Consider the following 15,508-nt stretch of genomic DNA (forward strand, 5'->3'; position numbering starts at 1 on the left):
TAAGATGATTAAAGGCTAGGAAATCAAGAGTTTAACAAGCCTAACTATGAGATAGAAGATATACTCACGTTTTTGAAGCTTGGGAGGGGGTTCACGGTCCAAGAACTAGTAGGTGTTCTTGGTGAAAATGAAGAACTAGTAGGGGCTTCAGCAGATACTTCCTAACATTCATTCCTTGGATGTACTAGGCTTAGAACGCTCAAACAGACCCTAAACAATGCTAAAAGATAGCAGAAACAAGTCTGACTTTGATTGAGTTGAAGGACTTTACAAGATAGAAATTTTGGGTTGTCACACCAGTCCACCGCTTAGCCTACGTCGAGCGATTTCTACAACCTTGGATTTTTCTCACGACATCCTACATGAGACAATCATTGATGAGGTGTTTGGGGTTGTTGATGCTTATGTCCATCGTGATCTCTGACTGCTTAGTTGCGTAGGTCTTGTGGTATATATATATATATATATATATATATATATATATATATATATATATATATATATATATATATATATATATATTCTTTCCCGCCCGCTATCTAAAACAAGCAAAGAAAATAGTAGAGATGAGAGAAGCAGAATTTTATATACATGAACATGATCATAAATTTTATGCACCAAGTTTTGATCCCTACAATAATCTTCTACTTAACATGCCAAAATCCATCAATATATACAATACGACAGCATGTTGTAAATTTGCCCTACTATACTCTACTTAAGACTTAAGACTTAAGACTTAAGAGTGATGGGTATTAAGTAGGTTCAACAATACTTGGGTCTGGAGTAATTTGGGGGCATGGAGGGGGAGCTTTCAGTCATATGTGGGTACGGCTCAATACTATTGTATCTCGGCATCTCCATCTGATACTTCCTGTAACATCCCAAAATTCAAGACCAAAAATTTCATTTTAATTAAGTTATCATATAAAACCAACAATATAAAAACCTTCATAATAATATATCATGTCAAAACCAAAGTGTCAATAATCAAAACATATTATCATAAAACAATATCAGAGTGTAATCCCAAGATCTCTTATGCGGAAAACATAGTGTGATGCGCTGCGATCAAGCCGGCTCCTTTCCTTTGAAACAATGTGCCTAAAACCAAAATTGTAAACTGTAAGCACGAAGCTTAGTGAGTTCCCCCATCATACCACACACCATACAATAACATACTGCCAGACGATTCTGGGGTGCCTGACCTACCCATGTCAAGCCATTCTAGGGTGCTCGACCTACCCTGCCAGTCAATTATGGGGTGCCTGACCTACCCATGTCAAGCCATTCTGGGGTGCTCGACCTACCCTCCGATTCATCTGAACCGGCTACGAGGACTATTTCACCCCTACTACTACTACCATATAATAACATAGCATAAACATACTGCCAGGCAATTATGGGGTACCCGACCTACCCTTCGGTCCTTACGACCGTGACACGGGGACTACTCCCCCTACTACCACTATCACACAACATCATATCATGCTAGCACATATAACATATCAGGTAGTAGCAAACCTAGATAATTATCACAAAGCCAATCATCTAATCAAACAACTCCTACTAGTGGTCCGACATTGTGGCTGTAGACCCACTTCTACTGGAAGGTAACTCACCTCACACTGCTGAAGTCTCGCAGACGAAAACTCTAGCTGCTGGATGACAGATTCTCGATCTGTCAACATCAAAATAACACCCAATTAATAATTGGGTTCCAACACATAACCATAAGTACATACTTGGGGTAAATACTACTTTACCCCTAACTTAGCTTTACTCAAGCCCAAGGCCCAATCCAAAGGCCCAAAAGTCAACTATGAGTCAAAGCCCAACATATGGCCTAATTTTCCAAATTGAGCCCAAACCTTTACATGGTCTTATTCTAAGACCCAACCATTTAGTCCAGTCCAAACATTTGGCATTTCTAATGGCCCAATATCTCATAATCATAAAGGCCCAATTATGGCCCATCTATGGCCCAATTTTCTAAATTGGGCCCAAACCTTCATATGGGCCTTACCCTGAAGCCCATCTAAATATTCTAGTCCATTTGATTATTCTTGGATGGCCCATTATTGGCCCAGTTACCAAAACCCAATAGGAAGGCCCAACTTAAGGCCCAAACAAGATTAGGGTTTTTACATAAAATGACGATTAGGGTTAAGTGTTTCTCACTTAACCGAATTAGGACTTAACTCATTAAGTCCATTATTCCATTAAGCCATCATACAATGAAGTCAACATAGGTCATAACTTTTGTCCACTGGTCCACACGCGGGTCCCAATAGGTCCAAACCAACATTCTCTAAAATTAGGGTTTTCAAGCCCAACGACGAACCAGCCCAGTCCAAAGTTAAGCAATTGGGCCAATTAGGGTTTCACTAGGCCGAGCACCATCCACTGCCACCTCAGGAAGTGGTGGTCGGCAGCGGCTCACGACGGTAGGCGGCGACAGCCACCACCTTGAGGTGGTGGTGGTGGTTCCTGGCAAAAATCGCATATACAGCTTCACAACCACAAAACACACACTCTCACACACAATAACACGCACACAACCACCTTTCATGGTGGCTGGTGGCGGCAGAAATGGTGGCAGTGGTGGTGGTGGGTTTTCCGGCCTAAAGCAACTCATACAACAACAACAACACCGGAATCAACCTATATTCCGGTCATACATCCACTTAGCCACCTTCCATGCAGCTGACGCCGCCAGAATGTCGTGTAAATGGAGGCCAAAAGCCACCGGCGGTAGCAGTGGCGCATCTGACATTGCACACGTACAAATGGGACGGATGAGAGAAGAGAGAGGTGGAAGATGGTATTACAGGAATATTATGACTGTTGGCAGCCTATTCTTCGCTGTTCACAGCTCTACTCCAGTCTCGGTGGTCCTCCTGGCCGTTCACGGTGTCACCGGCAGCAGGGGCTGTGGCAGTGGTGCTCGGCGACAAAGTAGAGGAGGCGTAGCAAAGTGGTCGGACTCAACCAAGCAGGTGCTGCTGGCGCATCTTCGTTCATGGCGGCGACTGGAAGGAATGGTGTCACACCCCCAAACCGGAATGGCGGAAACGTTCGGGGGTGGAGGACGTCATGTATAGTATCACAACAGTTACATCATAGTAATCAAAGTAAACACAACCATTACATTGAATATATAAAAGGGTATTTACATCTGTTTGATTCATATTTATATACATCAAAAGTCGAAAAATTGTAAGGTCCCTAATTTGCTTGTGTATCAATCAGATCCGTTTGATGGTGCGGAATCCCAATCAAACGGATGATGTCAGATCAAATAGAAGAGAAGGAGAAGAAGAATATGATGAATCTTGTATGTATTGATATGAATGAAGATCCGGATACAAGATTCACACACACTAACACACACTCTCTTCTCTCTCTCTTTCTCTCTCTAGAACACCTTCAAATGCACACACTTAAGCTCCTCTAGTGTTCATCCATCATCAATCCATTCCTCACACCCCTCACCCCTATATATACTCGACTGGGCCGCAAAATGGGTTTACGGCCGTAAACGTGTTTACGGTCGTAAACGTGATTACGGCCGTAAACTCACAACACATTACAGAAAAATACAATTTCTTAGAAAAGCAAAGTATAAACCATATTTTTGACCCAACAATCTCCCCCTTGGTTTATAGCTTTCTTTTCTTTTCTTAATTGACCCAACAAGCTCCCCCTAAAACTTAGCTGGCTTTTCTTCATAATCTTCATTGGGAGCTTGGCTTCAGCTTTAATCTTCGAATTCTTCACAGCATCAAGATGAACATATGAATCTTCCATGAATGACTTCATCTTGAGCAGTTGGGCTTTTCTTCAGAATTTGGCATTGAACGCACGTTGGGTGAGGAGGCTTCTTGATAAGATTCTTGAAAGATAGCGCTTTCAGCTTGAGAATCTTCAGAGAGAACATCAGAGAGAACTAATCTTCTGGATCACTTAAGTAGGTTTAAGATAGCAGCAGACTGATTGAGGAGGCTTCTATGCAATCCGACACATTATCTTCAAGTGCAGCTTCACCTTGCTTCTGGAGTTGAAAGATTGAATGTCGAAAGAATAATCTTCATTTCTTGCTCCTTCGAATGAGAATTCTTCGATACTAACGGACGAGGCTTTGGCTCAGAAATTTTCAACACAAACTCCATGAGTCTTATGTATACCTGAAATCACTTTTCAAGACAAAACAAAACTAAAAGAAAAATTTAGCACACAATATTTTTGGATTTTTCATATTTTCTGAAAAAGAAATAAAACAGAAATAACACTATTTTTGGCTTTTTAATTTTTTGATTTTTGTTTGGTTTTCAAAATTCTTAATTCTCCCCTAATATTTAAATTAGAAGAAACTTTGAACAAATTTAACAAAAATAAAATGATATCTAACTTTAAGAATGATTTGGGATCAAAGTTTTTAGACAGCCTTTATCCACTTTTCGGTACCTTTTATCTTCACGTCTTTGTCTGGTCGATCGCCGGTATTGTTGTCCACTTAAACACGAAAAATTGTGACAGATTTTGGACATTACTATTTGTTACAAGACAGGTGAGCTTAAGTTCCTAGATACTATATCTTAAGGACCATTCAGCTGACGACGACCAGGGATATTGTTGTCCACCTAAATTAAGTAGCGAGATCTATAGACAATCTTTGAGTGTTCAAATTTAATTATACTGGAACATGTTTCCCGCTTCCTGATATGCCCCAGTAATCAAGGACTTCCAGAGTACTCCTTACATCGGGTGAGCAGACAATCATTAAGAGAGAAGATAGATTCAGATTATTGTTAATTATAATTTTAGAGGGATTGAGAAGTAGAAGGTTGCATATGCTGTGTACCAGGTCGGATTGTGAGTCACGCAAAGGAGACAGCATATGGCTAACAGATAGGAGGAATTTCATAGATATAATTTGCAGAGAAATAGATTTGCATATGTTACAGTCCAGGTCAGATCTCTTCCAATCACGTAAAGGAGGCAACATATGACTGACAGATAAGAAGAGAAAGAAAACAATTTTCTACAGACCTAACTCATCGGAATTTACCAGTCGCCCCATCAATACCGGAATTAAGGACAAAATCCGCACATCGAGGAAAAGTTAATCCACGGTTCCAAGTATGGGTTCATTTAATGTGACGAGTAGATTCCCATATATATCTCCCTGCTCAACCTATCAAAGCGTCGTATTGTCAGGCTAAACGGATTTCACTAGGTCAAAATTTGTCAAGTCTATGAATTCCTTAAGTTCATTAATGCCTAGTCAAGTTCATTTATAATCTTTCGTGCCTACCAGCGCATCAAACCCAGAGCATAGACCCTTCAACTTTGGGTACGTTACGCAGACTCAGATTGCCTGTTATCACTAGATAATATCACTTCCCAAAACATCTCACTCAAACTCATTTCATCAACCAACATATTTTTGGATTTTTTGGATTTTCTAATGTTTTTGGATTTTGTTTAAAACTTTCTAATTTTTTGTTTTGTTTTTATTTCTCCCCCTAAATTTGTGCATAAGAGAGAAACGAAAGTAAATGCGCAAATTTAAACTATCCTAAAACAAAAATTAGTCTTTAAAGCGAATCAGCTTAAGAAAAAACTCAGGAGTATAGAGAGGAAAACTCAAACCGTAAGTCACCGATTGAATTTGCATCCAGAAGGTCTGAGAACAGCACGCATAATCTCAGAACAGATCCAAAAATTCTTCATGTCATTAAGCACTAACCCCATGTGTGATCCCTTCTTTTCTTCCTTTCCCGCAAAGGACACATACTCCCAGACAATGTTCTGAGTGTTGTACAGTTGAGAGATGTCTCCTATCATGTGCCAGGAACAGCCACTACCAACAAACCGAAGTCTGATGATATGCCTCCATAGCTACTCCGACACAGAGCGGGATCAGTTGGTCTTTGGAACCCAGTCCATTTTGAAACTGGGTCGACCTTTGTCATCCTTGCACGGTACTCTCTCCCATGACATATCCTGTTTATCACAAACAGAAGATGAAGAAATATTATAGTCATTAGTTGATTTGGGAGAGTGAGCCTTTGGAACCCATTTGTAGTTGGGTTTAACCCATTTCTTTTTCGATCTGATGGGTGGCTCAGTACTTGCTTTTGATCTTGATGTCGGCCGTTGAGATGACTTTGATTTTGGCTTCACGGGAGCATCTCTTGGATTTGGCTTCTTGGCCGGCATTCCCTTCTTGTCCTTGTGGGTTTGATTATTGACCTTCTGCACGTTCCAGTCATCATGGTCTGAACGTGACCTTGAGGGGTTTCTTTTGAAGTATCTCCCTCTTGGCGCGTTCTGCCAGCCTTGTGCATAGTAGGGAACGTATGCGCTATTTGGACAATGTATGGCAATGTGTCCAGGTGTTCCACAGTGAAAGCAAGTCCTTTTCTTCACTAGGAAATTGTTTCTTCCTGCCCCTGGTGGCGTATCCTTGCCTTGTCTCTTGTTTTTCGCACAGTTACAACAGGCACTCTGTTTCACTGGAATTGGTGGCCTGTATTTCTGAACAGCAAGTTGATCAGAAGCAACTGAGTTTGAAGCAACCGATTCAGAGATCAAGGAGATGTTGGTTTGTTCAATGGTGTTCTCCTTGTTCTCATCCTCTACTACTTTACCAGCACATGTAACAGAAACATCAGGAGCATCAGGATTATCAACATTAATAATGCCTCCTGATACAAAACCAGCTGGTTTGCCATATTGAAGATGTGCCTCACTATCAATTTCTTCCTGTATCGAAGGGATGGATGTGTAGTTATGACTGAAAGGTGGAGGAACACTATCATACCCTAGACCCTTGTTTTGATTATCTTTGAATTTTAATTGGGTTTCAAATAAGGAGTCGACTGTCTTACTTGACGCAGTATAATTTTTGAAACTAACATCAGTTTTTCCACACTTAATTTTCAAGGCGTCAAGTTCTTCGGTTACAGCATCAAGTTGTCTCTTAATATAGTCATAATTTTCACACTTGTTGCTGAATTCTTCCTGAAGCTTCCTAAAGTCCTTTATTTTTGTTTCTAACTGGGCTTTTAGGGGTTTCTGTCCTTTCCTGAGTTGATAACCTTCATATCTCAGGTCCTCAACTTCTCTTTTTAATAAATCATTATGTTCACGAAGAAGTTTAATCGTGGCTTCACATGATTGAGAACATGAAACTTCACATGATTGAGAACAAGAAACTTCATTGACCGGAAGGTTTGTGGAACTCATTGTTTTTCGACAATTCAAAGCGTCAAGTTCTTCAATTACAGCAGCAAGACTAAGACGATTGAGATCTTTTGTCTTCTTGATGTCAGCCACGTTCATATCCCATGATTTCGGAAGTGCATTCAATAGCTTTTTGTTTATCTCAGATTTGGTCAAGAAGATCCCAGCTGTATTCATCTCAGAAGTGAGTGTGGTAAAACGCTGCAACTGAGCTTCCAGGGTTTCTCCAGGGATATAATCGAACATGTTGAAATTTTGTCTTAACATCTCCTGACTACTCTCTTTCATGTCTTCAATTCCCTCGAAAACTTCAAAAACTATTAAAAGCACAACTAGAACTTAAAAGTCAAACTTAAATTTAAAAAAAAAGCCCTTTGACTATAAACCTCAAAAGTCAACCTTAAAAGTCAAATTTAAAAAGTCAAACTCAAAAGTCAAACTTGAAAAGTCAAACTTAAAAGTCAAACCGAAAAGCTAAATTTGAAATTTTAAAAGTCAAACAAGAAGGTCAAAGTTTAAAGTCAAAGGTTAAACTTTAAAGTCAAAGTCAAAACAAAAAGTAAAAAGTCAAAAATAAAAGTCAAAATTTAAAAACTAAAATTTTTGGTTGAAAATGGATTTTAAAAATAAAATTTTTGAATTTTTTGGGTTAAAAATGACAAAATGCGAAATCTGGAAGCGACAGGGAGAGGTTAAGATTAAAATTTCGATGGATTGAAACAAATGATCGGTTGGTCGAGTTGGCTAAGCGCGCTGTGGTAATCACCTGGAGGTCCCGGGTTCGATCCCCGGCACCCCAAACCTCGCGTCCCTTTTTATTGAAGCCGTATTCCGAGTTGGCTAAGCCTGAATCCCACTGATGCTGCCGAGCCGAGCCGATCAGTCCTCCAAGCCGCGATCCACCAAGCTGTATTCCGAGCCGAGCCGCAGACGATTCGAGCCGTAAACCGCCGAGCCGAGCCGCAACCGGCGACCGTAAACCCGTTTACGGCCGTAAACTCCGGACCGTAAACCCTTCAAAGACCGTAAACTCTTCAAGAACCGTAAACTCTCCAGAAATCGCTGTTCTTAACGAAAAACAGCGTTTTTTCACCCTTTTTCCTCCAAAACTCGATCAAAAACTCGTTTTTACGAAAAACGCAAAGAACAAACCCCCCTTATTTTTCCACGATCTATCCAAAAACGCAAGAATCCTTCAAAAATAAGATCAAATAAGCTCCAGATCTGACAAAAATGAGTGATACAAACCAGGCTCTGATACCAATTGTAAGGTCCCTAATTTGCTTGTGTATCAATCAGATCCGTTTGATGGTGCGGAATCCCAATCAAACGGATGATGTCAGATCAAATAGAAGAGAAGGAGAAGAAGAATATGATGAATCTTGTATGTATTGATATGAATGAAGATCCAGATACAAGATTCACACACACTAACACACACTCTCTTTCTCTCTCTAGAACACCTTCAAATGCACACACTTAAGTTCCTCTAGTGTTCATCCATCATCAATCCATTCCTCACACCCCTCACCCCTATATATACTCGACTGGGCCGCAAAATGGGTTTACGGCCGTAAACGTGTTTACGGCCGTAAACTCTGTTTACGGTCGTAAACGTGATTACGGCCGTAAACTCAGTTTACGGTCGTAAACTCACAACACATTACAGAAAAATACAATTTCTTAGAAAAGCAAAGTATAAACCATATTTTTGACCCAACAAAAATATAAAGACGTGACTCTATACACTCCGTCTTCTCAAAAGCCTGTGGGGTACCTGTCTACTGATTTCCTGAGAATACAAGCGGTTTTGAAAGAGTATCAGCATTAAGTTGGTGAGTTCATAAGCATGTTTTTGTAATGAAAACCTGTTTATAAGTCAATGAGAATGTTTGTATGTTTCTAACAAAATCCAATGTTTTCTAACATGTGTGTTTTTGTTACAGTATCCCATAATGTATTATTTCATATGCCTGGTTACCACTAGATGTGTTGTATATTGTTGTTTTGAATGAAAAACCCTTTTACATGAAAACCCTGGCTATCACCATGTAACGCCCCAATTCTGGTATGTAATTTAAATAAGGTAATTTTCATTCCTAAGAGGTACTCGATGAGTCCGACGCTCAACTCGTCGAGTAGAGTTGGGATTGGCACGCGGTTTAAGTTGGCGACTCGACGAGTCCATATTCCCGGACTCGGCGAGTCTGCCAGTCTGGATGAAACCCTAATTTCAAGGGTTTGCACCCTATTTAAACATCTTATGTGCCCCAAGACCAGCCTCCCTCACCCACAAAGAGTCCCATACGAAACCCTATCCGTCTTGGAGCATTTTTGGAGTAATTTCTCTCTTGTTAAAGTTTTAGTGCATCTTGGGGATTTTGGGAAAGAAGAGAGAAGAGAAGTATTCAAGGGGAGCAAGTAGATCCAGATTTCTTGTTGTACTTCAGTCTCCTTTGAGGTATCAAGCTCGAATCTTTGCTTATTATCAATTAGATCTCTTGAGAAGTTTGCTCTTGTTGATTTTGAGCCCTTTCTAGACCTTAGGGTCGAATTAAGAGTTAATATGATGAATGGACTTCAGATCTAAGCTTTCCAGAGCCTCTTAAGCTCAAGGTTGCCACCTTTATTGAGCCAAGTTTCCATTCCAAGCTTAGATCTCTTCCTTTAGCTTATTTTGGGTATTTGAGCTTCATATTAGCATGCATGCACGTAAAGTTAGAAACTTTACGTGAAAAACCAGCCCTAGGGGCCCAGATCTATGAATGGAATGCACTGGATTCGAGCAGAATCGACTGTTAGTAATGTCATGCTTGGGACTCGGCGAGTCGTTCTTCAAACTCGACGAGTCGAGTCACGAGTCCCCAATTTTCCCCCATTTGAGAGTTTAAGGTGGAATCAGTGAGTAGATAATGGACTCGTTGAGTTAAGGCTCAGATCTAGTAGTGGAGGGAGTCGACGAGTTGTTCATACAACTCGACGAGTCAAGGACCGATCTCATTCATAGGATGAAGGAGGACTCGACGAGTTGTTCATACAACTCGGCGAGTCAGATGAAGATGAACTAGATGTTAGTATCGAAGAGGAACTCGTCGAGCCTTTGCTAAACTCGACGAGTAGAAGCGTATAGAGGTTTGGGAAATAAGGACAGGGAATCGGCGAGTTGGCGGCCCAACTCGACGAGTCAGGTCAACTGAGAGTTGACTTTGGCCAAAAGTTTGACTTTGACCAGGGGTAAAATAGTCATTTTACCCTGAGGGCAGTTATCAGTATCTGATCTAGTGTTTTTGGGATGTGTAGCCGGGGAGTTCCGGAGCAGCAGTCAGCCAGCTTCAGATTTAGCATCTCAGCAGCTAGCGTTACGAGGGGAGTTTCCTTCCAGTAGGAACGAGTCTACGGCTACAATGCCGACCCGTTTAGATAGCAGTAGTTCCGGACTCCGGTCCGATGCAGTAGTTCAGTATACTTGATGTCTTTGTGATTCAGGCATGTTCATGTGTTAGTTAGTCCGCACTGCGGTCCGATGGAGTATGCAGTATATGTGTTTATGTTATATGCTATGTTATGCTATGTTCAGTTAGTCCGGACTTCGTTCCGATGCAGGGGGCAAGGCCCCAGTTAGTACGGACTTCGGTCCGATGCAGGGGCAAGGCCCCAGTTAGTCCGGACTTCGGTCCGATGCAGGGGGCAAGGCCCCAGTTAGTCCGGACTTCGGTCCGATGCAGGGGGCAAGGCCCCAGTTAGTCCAGACTTCGGTCTGATGCAGTGGGCAAGGCCCAAGTTAGTCCGGACCTCGGTCCGATGCAGTGGGCAAGGCCCAGTATGTGCTTTATGTGTTATTGTATGGTATGTGGTAGTTTGGGGGAGCTCACTAAGCTTCGTGCTTACAGTTTCAGTTTTGGTTTCAGGTACTACCGCTAGAAAAGGGAAGAGCTCGGGATGATGGCATCGCACACACCGCAGTTTCAGTTTTAGCCTGGGAGCATTTGAGACTCTGATATTTTTATTATTCAGTTTTTGATACAGTGATTGACATGAGATTTTGAGATACACGACTTATGGTTTTTCTTATATGATATTGGATATATGGTTTTGGTAATGTTTTCAAACGAAATTTTTAGGCTGTATTTTTGGCATGTTACAAGTTTGTAACGCCCCAATTCTGGTATGTAATTTAAATAAGGTAATTTTCATTCCTAAGAGGTACTCGACGAGTCCGATGCTGAACTCGTCGAGTAGAGTCGGGATTGGCACGCGGTTTAAGTTGGCGACTCGACTTGTCCATATTCCCGGACTCGGCGAGTCTGCCAGTCTGGATGAAACCCTAATTTCAAGGGTTTGCACCCTATTTAAACATCTTATGTGCCCCAAGACCAGCCTCCCTCACCCACAAAGAGTCCCATACGAAACCCTAGCCGTCTTGGAACATTTTTGGAGTAATTTCTCTCTTGTTAAGGTTTTAGTGCATCTTGGGGATTTTGGGAAAGAAGAGAGAAGAGAAGTATTCAAGGGGAGCAAGTAGATCCGGATATCTTGTTGCATTTCAGTCTCCTTTGAGGTATCGAGCTCGAATCTTAGCTTATTATCAATTAGATCTCTTGAGAAGTTTGCTCTTGTTGATTTTGAGCCCTTTCTAGACCTTAGGGTCGAGTTAAGAGTTAATATGATGAATGGACTTCAAATCTAAGCTTTCCAGAGCCTCTTAAGCTCAAGGTTGCCACCTTTATTGAGCCAAGTTTCCATTCCCAGCTTAGATCTCTTCCTTTAGCTTATTTTGGTTATTTGAGCTTCATATTAGCATGCATGCACGTAAAGTTAGAAACTTTATGTGAAATACCAGCCCTAGGGGCCCAGATCTATGAATGGAATGCACTGGATTCGAGCAGAATCGACTGTTAGTAATGTCATGCTTGGGACTCGGCGAGTCGTTCTTCAAACTCGACGAGTCGAGTCGCGAGTCCCCAATTTTTCCCCATTTGAGAGTTTAAGGTGGAATCAGTGAGTAGATAATGGATTCGGTGAGTTAAGGCTCAGATCTAGTAGTGGAGGGACTCGATGAGTTGTTCATACAACTCGACGAGTCAAGGAATGATCTCATTCATAGGATGAAGGAGGACTCGACGAGTTGTTCATACAACTCGGCGAGTCAGATGAAGATGAACTAGATGTTAGTATCGAAGAGGAACTCGTCGAGCCTTTGCCAAACTCGACGAGTAGAAGCGTATAGAGGTTTGGGAAATAAGGACAGGGACTCTGCGAGTTGGCGGCCTAACTCGGCGAGTCAGGTCAACTGAGAGTTGACTTTGGCCAGAAGGTTGACTTTGACCAGGGGTAAAATAGTCATTTTACCCTGAGGGCAGTTATCAGTATCTGATCTAGTGTTTTTGGGATGTGTAGCCGGGGAGTTCCGGAGCAGCAGTCAGCCAGCTTCAGATTTAGCATCTCAGCAGCCAGCGTTACGAGGTGAGTTTCCTTCCAGTAGGAACGGGTCTACGGCCATAATGCCGGCCCGTTTAGATAGCAGTAGTTCCGGACTCCGGTCCGATGCAGTAGTTCAGTACGCTTCATGTCTTTGTGATTCAGGCATGTTCATGTGTTAGTTAGTCCGGACTGCGGACCGATGCAGTATGCAGTATATGTGATTATGTAATATGCTATGTTATGATATGTTCAGTTAGTCTGGACTTCGGTCCAATGCAGGGGGCAAGGCCCAAGTTATTCCGGACTTCGGTCCGATGCAGAGGGCAAGGCCTCAGTTAGTCCGGACTTCGGTCTGATGCAGGGGGCAAGGCCCCAGTTAGTCCGGACTTCGGTCCGATGCAGGGGGCAAGGCACCAGTTGGTCCGGACTTCGGTCCGATGTAGTGGGCAAGGCCCAAGTTAGTCGGGACCTCGGTCCGATGCAGTGGGCAAGGCCCAATATGTGCTTTATGTGTTATTGTATGGTATGTGGTAGTTTGGGGGAGCTCACTAAGCTTCGTGCTTACAGTTTCAGTTTTGGTTTCAGGTACTTCCGCTAGCAAAGGGAAGAGCTCGGGATGATGGCATCGCACACACCGCAGTTTCAGTTTTAGCCTGGGAGCATTTGAGACTCTGATATTTTTATTATTCAGTTTTTGATACAGTGATTGACATGAGATTTTGAGATACACGACTTATGGTTTTTCTTATATGATATTGGATATATGGTTTTGGTAATGTTTTCAAACGAAATTTTTAGGCTGTATTTTTGGCATGTTACAAGTTTGTAACGCCCCAATTCTGGTATGTAATTTAAATAAGGTAATTTTCATTCCTAAGAGGTACTCGACGAGTCCGATGCTGAACTCGTCGAGTAGAGTCGGGATTGGCACGCGGTTTAAGTTGGCGACTCGACTTGTCCATATTCCCGGACTCGGCGAGTCTGCCAGTCTGGATGAAACCCTAATTTCAAGGGTTTGCACCCTATTTAAACATCTTATGTGCCCCAAGACCAGCCTCCCTCACCCACAAAGAGTCCCATACGAAACCCTAGCCGTCTTGGAACATTTTTGGAGTAATTTCTCTCTTGTTAAGGTTTTAGTGCATCTTGGGGATTTTGGGAAAGAAGAGAGAAGAGAAGTATTCAAGGGGAGCAAGTAGATCCGGATATCTTGTTGCATTTCAGTCTCCTTTGAGGTATCGAGCTCGAATCTTAGCTTATTATCAATTAGATCTCTTGAGAAGTTTGCTCTTGTTGATTTTGAGCCCTTTCTAGACCTTAGGGTCGAATTAAGAGTTAATATGATGAATGGACTTCAGATCTAAGCTTTCCAGAGCCTCTTAAGCTCAAGGTTCCCACCTTTATTGAGCCAAGTTTCCATTCCAAGCTTAGGTCTCTTCCTTTAGCTTATTTTGGGTATTTGAGCTTCATATTAGCATGCATGCACGTAAAGTTAGAAACTTTACGTGAAAAACCAGCCCTAGGGGCCCAGATCTATGAATGGAATGCACTGGATTCGAGCAGAATCGACTGTTAGTAATGTCATGCTTGGGACTCGGCGAGTCGTTCTTCAAACTCGACGAGTCGAGTCGCGAGTCCCCAATTTTTCCCCCATTTGAGAGTTTAAGGTGGAATCAGTGAGTAGATAATGGACTCGGTGAGTTAAGGCTCAGATCTAGTAGTGGAGGGACTCGACGAGTTGTTCATACAACTCGACGAGTCAAGGACTGATCTCATTCATAGGATGAAAGAGGACTCGACGAGTTGTTCATACAACTCGGCGAGTCAGATGAAGATGAACTAGATGTTAGTATCGAAGAGGAACTCGTCGAGCCTTTGCCAAACTCGACGAGTAGAAGCGTATAGAGGTTTGGGAAATAAGGACAGGGACTCGGCGAGTTGGCGGCCCAACTCGGCGAGTCAGGTCAACTGAGAGTTGACTTTGGCCAGAAGGTTGACTTTGACCAGGGGTAAAATAGTCATTTTACCCTGAGGGCAGTTATCAGTATCTGATCTAGTGTTTTTGGGATGTGTAGCCGGGGAGTTCCGGAGCAGCAGTCAGCCAGCTTCAGATTTAGCATCTCAGCAGCCAGCGTTACGAGGTGAGTTTCCTTCCAGTTGGAACGGGTCTACGGCCACAATACCGGCCCGTTTAGATAGCAGTAGTTCCGGACTCCGGTCCGATGCAGTAGTTCAGTATGCTTCATGTCTTTGTGATTCAGGCATGTTCATGTGTTAGTTAGTCCGGACTGCGGTCCGATGCAGTATGCAGTATATGTGTTTATGTTATATGCTATATTATGCTATGTTCAGTTAGTCCGGACTTCGGTCCGATGCAGGGGGCAAGGCCCCAGTTAGTCCGGACTTCGGTCCGATTTAGGGGGTAAGGCCCCAGTTAGTCCGAACTTCGGTCGGATGCAGGGGGCAAGGCCCCAGTTAGTCCGGACTTCGGTCCGATGCAGGGGGCAAGGCACCAGTTGGTCCGGACTTCGGTCCGATGCAGTGGGCAAGGCCCAAGTTAGTCCGGACCTCTGTCCGATGCAGTGAGCAAGGCCCAATATGTGCTTTATGTGTTATTGTATGGTATGTGGTAGTTTGGGGGAGCTCACTAAGCTTCGTGCTTACAGTTTCAGTTTTGGTTTCAGGTACTTCCGCTAGCAAAGGGAAGAGCTCGGGATGATGGCATCGCACACACCGCAGTTTCAGTTTTAGCCTGGGAGCATTTGAGACTCTAATATTTTTATTATTCAGTTTTTGATACAGTGATTGACATGAGATTTTGAGATACACGACTTAT

At 42.6% G+C, this 15,508-nt stretch overlaps 1 pseudogene; it reads right to left on the reverse strand.

Moving 5' to 3' along the window:
• Nucleotides 1-765: 765 nt before the first annotated feature.
• LOC145111003 (uncharacterized) overlaps nt 766-15,508 on the reverse strand; it is a 35,152-nt pseudogene continuing 20,409 nt past the window's right edge.

The sequence above is a fragment of the Lactuca virosa genome, chromosome 5 (genome assembly GCF_052849685.1).
Source record: "Lactuca virosa cultivar CGN04683 chromosome 5, Lactuca_virosa_CGN04683_v6, whole genome shotgun sequence".
Lineage (NCBI taxonomy): Eukaryota > Viridiplantae > Streptophyta > Magnoliopsida > Asterales > Asteraceae > Lactuca > Lactuca virosa.